Genomic DNA, 9,320 nt, shown 5'->3' with positions numbered 1-9,320 from the left:
GAGAGAGAGAGAGAGAGAGAGAGACAGAGAGGAGAAAGAGAACAAGACAGTGAGGGGCAGGCGGGGGGGTGGGTGGGGGTGGGAAAAGACTTTCTTTTTCTTTCTAGAGGAATTCTGCCCAGACTCTGCAGCAGTTGGTAGCAAGCAAGCTTTCTCCTGGGTGTCTCCTGGAAAAGTTGCAAAATTGCTCTTCACCTGTAAGATCATGCTCTTTATCTTCCAGTCTCTTCTTGCCAATTTGGAAATTGCAGACAGCCGGGCTCAGGTACAGTCCCCACAAACCCTACTCTAGTTCAGGACAAAAGCCACTAGCTTTGGGGTGGGGGTGGGGGTTGCTGGCTGTTGTACTGAAAACCTTAGACACCTGATGGGAGAAAAAGACTCCTTGTATGAAAAGTCTAACTCGATTTTCTGTAAGTCCTTGAACTTCCAGTACACTTACTATGTGGTCATTTTATTTTCTCTGTTCATGTTTAACATTTTTTTTCCTGTGTCCTCTGTCTTTAAATTTTTCCCTATGAATCTGACTTCTAGTAGCATGCTTTATGTTTTTAAGTAATTTTCATTAACAACTGGATGGTTTTTAATTGCCATGAGTACAATTATCTTGCTATAAATATGGGATGTAAGCATTCAGAAGGTAAATTAAGAAAACCAGTACACGGGGAATCAAATTATTTGTCAGAGCTTGCATGCAGTTTCCAAAATATGGCTGATATTCATATATCGAAATCTAGATGCACGTCTGGTGCTAGCTGGGCTTACATTCTCCACCCCACATGCCAGGCCAGTTTAAAATATTCCAAACTTTCCTCCAAGTTTATTAAGTATGGTGGTGTGGGGGAGTGGAGGAGTGGGACGAGGAAGGAGAGCGATCTCAGGATTCTTTCCGGCTAATTAAAAAAGAAGATGAAGAACAAAACCCATATTCCGTGAGAACACAGCCTCTCAGGGGGGAAGGAGCCAGTTAGACTCCCTGAACACTTACTTCAGAAATATGAAGATTAATTTCCAATCCTTTCAGTGATTCAGTGGACAGTGGGGGACCACATCTTGCCTTAGAACTGCCACGATATTTAGAAAGAAGTCATTTTTCATTAGGTTTTAAAATACTTCTTTATTAAAAACTTTGACAAGATTAACTTTAATTAATTTTTTAACAAGAGCTAAAGATTGGCGATGCTGGCAGAATTGGGGAAAAAAAGAAGGCCACAGATCACTTATGAATTAAGCTTGGGTCGTTTATGCCCTGCATTGCTGGTGCTTCAGAAAAAAGAGGGTAAGGGGGAAAGAAATGACTTCAAAGATAGGATTGTGCTGTCCTGATAAAAGAGTCGGAGGCAAATTCCAAATGCAAAAAAAAAAAAAAAAAAAAGAGGAAAAGAGGACCATGTTGTTCCGGAATGAAACGGATTAAGATTGTGTGACAAGTGCGAGATGTGGGGCTGTGAGACATTTATGAGCTGAATGTGAGCTGGAAGCTATGCGCCTGTCCCTAAGCGCGTGAGGACCAAGGGTGTGTGCAGAGCAGGGTTAGGGTGAGGGATAGGAAGGGCATGTGTGACTGTGAGAGACGGAGAGCAATGTGAGGGGTGGGAGTGTGGGTTTGGGTGTCAGGAGAGTGTGGACGGGAATGTGGATGGACTGTTGAAGGGTGGTAGCTGTCAGTTTATGTAATTTTCATCTCTTGGTCCTGAAGTTTCCTTGAAATCAATTCTACTGCAGGCAGCAGCCTTGAGCTTACAGAGCTGATATAAAACCACCATTACAGTCCAATATCTTGCCTGTTTGCAAACTTCATTTAAAACTGGGGGAAAAAAGACCCGGGAATGGTTTTGTAAGAAAGGAAAAAAAGAAGAAAAGAAAACCACAGTGAAGCTTTAAACTAGTTTGGATAAATCTCTAATCTTTTATTTGTAACCTTTTACAAGCTTTATTTCCCGTATATGAAAAGCTTCTTTTATATGGGCACGGCAGACTTTTCCTTTGGATTTTTAATTAGAGCCCATCAATTGTAGCCATATTTAAGAATCAATATAAAGTAATCCTTCGAGATGGGATAAGGTTTTAATCGAAAATCTAATTTCCCACCCTTTGCAGATCATTTTAAGGACTGGTTGATTTAAAAAGAGTTCAGTTTTTAAAAGACATAACACCTAAAACCTGGAAAAGATCATGTCTGCAAAATAACCAACTGATGTCGCCTTACAAAGAAAAAAAAAAAAAAAAGCCTGGCTGTTGTTGGGAACTTTTTTCTTCTATTTAGAAGAATTTGACTTATTTTTTTTTTCCCTCCAACACTATTCTGTAATGTGGCTCCTCTGAGAGGATTCACGTTGAATGGGGAAAGAAAAAAGAGGAATTGTTTGTCTAAAATAGTATTTCATATGCAAAATACAGTAACTTAAATTTTTTTTTATTAACAAAGAAAACATAGATCTTGACAGATCCTTTTTACTACAGGCACCCATATTCCCAAGATTAGAAAATGAATAGCGCACACTTTTCATTTTTGTTCACGGATGCAAACTTTCCACTTTCATATCCAGGCATGAACTTTCTGACCAGTTTTTAAACTTCGACATTAGAATTTTGCGATTTTAATTTTTTACAATAATTGAAAAGTTGCTTATCACAAAGGTGTAGAATTTTAAGCAGTTCTGCTAGAGTCATTAGCTTTCAATTTTTCTCTTTTTAAAGACGAAATATGAAAGCAAGGAAGAAAACAGATAAACAAAAACTAATTGTAAGTGCACAGCCCCAACATTTTTTGCCCCTTAATGATCAAGCTGAGGTATTTGTTCAAAGACTGCACGTTATCTAAATGTGCGTAGTGCATTTTCAACAAACATCACTGCTTTAGTTTAAGATCTGCAAATTATCTCTAAACTAGAAGGGATCCCCCGAAAGTTTACAGGCATATTTTCAGTCACTGACTTGTTTTTATTGTTATATCTGTTAAGTGCATTTGAAAAAAATGAACTCATCGTATTTGCTTTTTGAAATCTGAATGAAGTGGGTTTGAACATATTTGATACTCATGCTTTCCTTTTATCTGCAGAAATTTCAATTTATTTAAAAGCCTGGCGTTTAATGCACTACATGGTCGCATACATTTTAGAGAAACTCTCTTGTATTTCTCCATAATCGTGTCTAATAAAAACCTGGGATTTTCCTTTATTTAAAAAAAATGTTAAAATATAATGCATCTTCATTAGGAAAATTGACTGCTGTGCTCACGACAGTTCTTAATTGAAAAGGCAACCCATTTTAATGGTGTGGCTGAGAAGATTACATACTTTATCCAAACACAAAGACAATTAATAATGAGAAGCAGGCTGCTGCCATTAACTCTAATGCAGTTGCATCAATGTCAGTGAAAAGTGCTCATACCTGAGATACAGGGTGCAAACTCCCCTGGCTCCCTCCTTCCCCAGTTCACCCACTTCTTAATTTGGGTTTCTTAATGTGTAAGCGCCAGGAGCGGCTGTCATCAGGCGGTTTAGTTTTAGGCAAGTGCGGCGCGGGGCCGGGCGCCCCTTCCCGCGGGTCGCGTGGTCCTGGGCAGCGCCACCCGGCCGGAGGCGCCCCAGCCGCGGGTGTCTGCGCGCAAACCTGGCGCTCTCCAGCCTGCGAGCGGAGCCCGGCGAGGGCGGCTGCGGCGCCCGAGCGCAGGAAGGTTTGGAGACCCAGGGCCACCTGGTGCATTTTGAGAAGTTTACCTAAAGGGACGGGGCTGTCTCGGAGACTGGATTCTGCTTTGATTCACTTACGGAAATGTCGTGGGGGGAAAAGAATCTTCTAAAACTGAGAGTTTAAGGGAGGGGGGCCTCTGTGCGCAAGTGGTCATCCGGCGGGTCGACCAAGTTTGCCAAAGCGCCCCCTCTCCAACTCTGGACAGGAGAGCAAAGCGTGCGTGTGCACGCGCTTCTCTCAGTGTGTGCGTGTGTGCTCGCGCGTGCGTATGTGTTGAACGCGGGGGATCCCAACCTTTCCTAGTTTCGAGCACGCCAGGCTGGGCAATGGGGAGGAGGCGGCGGCCACCTCTGGCTTTTCCTTTCCCCGGCGAGGGCGGCCAACTCAGGCCTCGCGCTGGCCGCCTCGAACCCGGAGCGTCTAGCTGCCAGAGCCAGCGCGCGAAGGGGAGACCCCAAAGTCTGGGCGCGGGGAGACCCCAAAGCCTGGGCGCGGAGCGACCGGCGGCGCCTAGTGCCAGGCGTGGCCCTGCGGACGGCCGAGCCTGGCGCTCCGGGGCGCGGGGACCCGAGGGCGGCCCTAGCGGTCGCCAAGCCCCGGGGACGACTACAGGTTGGGGAAGGGGTGATCTCGATTTAGGTTTTTACGAGGTGCTTCGGCGCCCGCGAGAGGCTTGACGCCTGCTGCTTGGAGTCTTACAGCCCTCGGAACCCGCTCTGCCCCGGTCTCTTCCCCAGCGCCGTCTCCCAGCCCGAGGCTCAGGCAACTGGGGGCGGGGGGTGGCGCCCCTCCATCAGTATCACTCACTCTCTTAAGGTGGGGCAGGCGGCCGCAGGCTAACAGGCACACTCAGACCAGATCTCTTCCCTTCACCAAAGGATTAGTGGGGGCCGGGGGCCGAGCTCCTTCGGAGAATTCTGGAGGCTTCTCGCACTGGCCAGCCACACATAGCTCCGGGGAGAGATACACTGCTGGGGTCTGGGCCCGTGTGAGGTGCTTGGGAGACCAGAGGGGAGCTGGTAGTCAGGCTTCCAAGGCTGCCCTGAGAACACTCACACACAAATTCCGAGGAGGAAGGAGCCCATCCTTCAAGGCCCAACTGGACACATGCCTTTCCCTTGAACGATAGCCTCACAGGAAAGTTCCTCCCACAAATGCACACTTCCGTCTGCAGCTCTCAGTGTCCCTGGGCCAGCCTTGTTATCCCTCAATCATACCCCACTTTCCCTCCTGTTTCCATCTATTCATCTACAGACTTCCTGCAGACTTGCCATTTTCGTGATTCTGCCCACGGGTCAGGGAGCCTCTCAAAGCTTCTGAAGACAAGCAGACATGGAGTTTCCCCTAAAACCCCAGCCTCCTCCTTTCCCTCCCTCAGGAGAGGTGGACCTCTAGAGCGTGGTCCCCAACCTTGTCTCCACCAGGGACTGGCTTCATGGAAGACAATTTCTCCACGGAGTGTTGGTGGGGGGGATGGCTCAGGCGGTAATGCGAGCGTTGGGGAGCGGCAGATGAAGCTTTGCTGGCTCACCCACAGCTCACCTCCTGCCGTGCGGCCGGGTTCCTAACAGGCTGCAGACCACTACCAGTCCGTGGCCTGGGGGTTGGGCACCCCTGCTCTAGAGCGTTGTAACCTTCCTTTGATGGAAGCCAGCTATCAGCTATTTGTCATGGTCTGGGAACCTTCTCCCCTCCTCCCCCACCTCAGTCTATATGATGTATCTAGAGCTTTTCCTGTTCCTTTGGACTGCCTTTTTCAGACTGCAAACGTTGAAGTACTCCAGTTACTATTTATCAGACAAGCCTTGGTTTCTACTGGTGGTGAGGCCATGTGTGTCAGCTGGGTATCAAGGGAATGACCAGGTCACAAGACCAGCAGGAAGTGGTTCTCTTCTTGGGATAGCTTGAACCTTATATGTCATACTTGCCCAATAACATAAGAGTAACAACAGACTAACTTGTATTTGTGGATCTGTTTCTTGGCATTTGACCTATGGATGCTGGAGGCATCTTTATTAGCATGTGTGTGACTTTGGATAGCAACTCAATAATGACATTCCTAATCATTTATTGAATACCATTTAAGCTAGTTCAGCAACAGATAGTAGCTCTTAGCCTAAATGGCAGTTTTCTGGCAGCTTATTCAACTAATGGACAAGCAAAAAGTGAAAGATATAATTGCATCCAATACTTAGCTTCTGAATATGACAGTCACCACTTAAGAGACATACAGACCATGCTGAAAGTAGATGCTATGTTCTGAGTTACTTTTTGAAAAGCAGTTTCCGTCCGGTTGTGCTCTCTTGTATTTGATGCACAAAATAGGTCAAAGAAACACAGATGAAACAGGCATGATTTATAGATATTGAGTATCAATAGAATCATGGCCCTTAATTTATCCTGACCTTTCCCTACTGTTTCAGTAAAACAACAGAAGTAGCAAAGGGCTGGGTGAAGTCTTTTTCTAACAAGGAGGTATTCTGTAGACACTAGGTATTCACCAAGGAATAGGTCACCTTGAGTAAGCCTGTGTTTATGTTAAAACACTTGGAGAGAAACCAAATAATTCCATTATCATTAAGGAATATTTTTAAATGCCCTGGTAGTTGACATTGGGTAGATACAACCTCAGTCAACTACATTCCAGTAAAAGCAAAAAACATTTTGCATTAGACCATATAGTCTTAAATCTTGTTGCACATTTGGATCAGTTTGGTCTATCAACCAGTTTATTCACACATGGCAGGATGGATAAACATTTTTCACGTGCAAAATTTTCCATTGAAATCTCTTATTTCTCTAAAGATGTATGATTATCAATCCAAGAAGTCTCCAGAGCATAAGTATTTTTAGAAAGTTGATTGCAACATGAACTCATATTCATTTATTTGTTCATTCATTCAACAAACATATTCAGGGGCCTACTATGTATTATGCAGTTGTCAGAAGTTATGCCTAGAGATTCATGCTCAGGACCATAAACTAAGTTAATTCTTTTTCTCATTTAAAGCAAAAGCAAATAGTTCTAATAAGGATTTGATCTAAAACTTTACATTATCTACCCTCTTCTGGAAAATTCACCATCCCAAACCTGAGGGCAGAAGTCATCTTGATTTTTCCAGTTTCTAGAGTATAGAGGATTGTTGAAGACAAAAATTAAGCATGGAGAGATTTGTCAGTTGCTCTAAGGTGTAAGTACTTATGTTGATCATCCACAGCAGTGGTACTAGGGAAAGCTGTAGGAGTTGTTTGCATTAACTGACAAAAGTTGATGACTCTTAATGTTCAAATTTGATTTGTTTCTAAAAAATAAAATCAAAAGGCAACTGAGTGTACATTTTATTATATGTTTAGATTATGTGCTCTCCAGAAGAAGATAATTTTTTAGATAGGAATAAACACAACCTTGAGATTTAACTGCATATTCTTTTAGCTGATATCTAAAAGATAGACTATATGTGTGCGTGGTATCACTACATTTTAATCTTATTTGTAAGAGAATGCAACAAAAAGTGTTCAAAATGATTATAAATACCAGTTACTTTTTCAGTCTCTTTTTCTGGACTAGACATAGTTATTATATATCTATTAGTTTGTTTTTGGCCATTTTAGCTTCAACTACTTGTGATGAGTTTTATTTCCCTGCGAATTTAGGATTTCCAAAGTAACAACTTACACTCAAATATAGTCTTTCCTATAAAGACTTTCTCCCCCTTCTTTTTAGTTTGTTCTCCATCCATAAAACAGACATTACCATGGATTTTTCCATTGGTCATTGATGGAGTTATTGAATGTGATCAAATGATAATACATTAGAACTGAGTCTCTATAGAGGAGGTCAGTGCATAAAGCATCCCTTTTTCTGATGAACTCTAGCAGGAGGAATTAAATGCTACCTCTTATAAAGCAATCTTACTGATCTATGTCTGTCTGGTCTCACTAGAGCCTTTGAGCCACCTCTTCACCAGGAGTTATTTTATCTTTTGGGTATGATTTGAGGGTCATGGCACCCATGAGTAGCCTGTGGTCTGTAGAGAGGCCATGTTCATTACTACCTTTGGTACAAAGTATTTAGAGGGTTGTTTTTTTTCAAATATCCGAAAAACATCCAAAAATGCATTCTTTACTTTCCAAATTTGGCCTTTTTAATTTCCTGTACAGCTAAGAGGATATGAGAGCCCCTTTGTTCTAGAGCTGCCGATTCTTGTGTTCAGGTGTTTGTTTGTTCCAGGGACTGCACTTGTGATTTTAAAGTGCCATAAATTCTTCTAACTAAGCCCCTATAGTCTTTATACCACCTTGCCAGCTTAGATTGAAATCTTGAGAATGAAAAAAAAAGTTTCCATGAGATTAGGTAGCTATTCATATTATAAATATGACTTTATTAAATTTAACTGGCAAAGAGATCTATTACAAGTAAAGAAGGTGAAAATGCAGGCCTAAAATACCCAGGGCTGAAAATAGAACATTTAATTTATGATTCTGTCGGCAGGTGGGGTGTGAAATAGAATGCTACTGTTGCTGCTGCCAGAATGCTTGCCTATTTTTACACTTTCGTAAGGGATGTGGGCAATGGAAAGGGATACTTCTTTAATACGACAGTGTTTATGTAGAAATTCATTAGACTTAAGGAGGGCAGTATTTGCTTTATGGATGTTCTTGGATCTCTTGACGCCAGAAAGGTGTATGAGAAGGATGGTGAAACGAAAAGGAGATGAAAATCCAGACACTCCATCAGCAGCCTTACCCTGTGACAGACCCAGAGGCAACTCCAAAGCCACCAGGGCAACTGCCTGTTCAGTTTGCCAAAGAGCCAGATGCTGTTGCTTGGAAGAATCTCCTCCACAGCTTGATGTCTGGGTCCTGTGATTGCCATCCAAAGAACAGTGGTGGGGCATGCTGGGATGAATGCAGTCCCGGCATCCCACTGCAGTGTATTCTTTTTTAAAAACAGAGTCATTTTAAATTAAATAAGTTTTAAAACTCACATGTTATTTTTGAAAATTTAAAAAGGAAATTGGAGGACAACGGTACAAATCAAGGCTGCATATCTGAAAAAAAAATCCTCTTAAACTTTATTTTGCTTTTAGGTCATATTTAATTATCCCATGAGGACTGGGACATTTAGAAGAGACAAAAGACCATCCCCTATTCATAGTGAAGACATAAGAATCACTACAATCTAAAAGAATGGTGATGCAGATAGTATTTATTATTTATATTATTAACTGTGATCATTTATAATTTATTTACATGAAATAAAAGTAAGATATTTAATTTTAAGGTTAGTGTTTTTTTTTTTTTTAAGATTAGTTTTGGAACAGAATTTTGACTGTGAGTGCCAGTGAACCTGTGTTTAAGTAGAAAAAAGCAGTAAGAAAAATGATAGGAAACATTTAAGGGGAAAAAAATCATGCCTGACTATCTGATGAGTCACCAACATCTCTTCTTAAATATTAGCAGTATTGTCCTATGAAGCAACATCCTTCCTTTTCAAAATGTGTGTTAATATATCTGTTGTGTTGTTGCTGAGTGAATGATAGCTGCTGCATGTTTTTGAGTCACTCAGACCACTTCAACAAATGAATGTAATTTGATTCCAATGTACAACCAAAATCTTTGCT

The sequence above is a fragment of the Neophocaena asiaeorientalis genome, unplaced genomic scaffold (genome assembly GCF_003031525.2).
Source record: "Neophocaena asiaeorientalis asiaeorientalis breed wild unplaced genomic scaffold, Neophocaena_asiaeorientalis_V1.1 scaffold603, whole genome shotgun sequence".
Classification (NCBI taxonomy): domain Eukaryota; kingdom Metazoa; phylum Chordata; class Mammalia; order Artiodactyla; family Phocoenidae; genus Neophocaena; species Neophocaena asiaeorientalis.
This window is presented reverse-complemented; position numbering follows the sequence as displayed.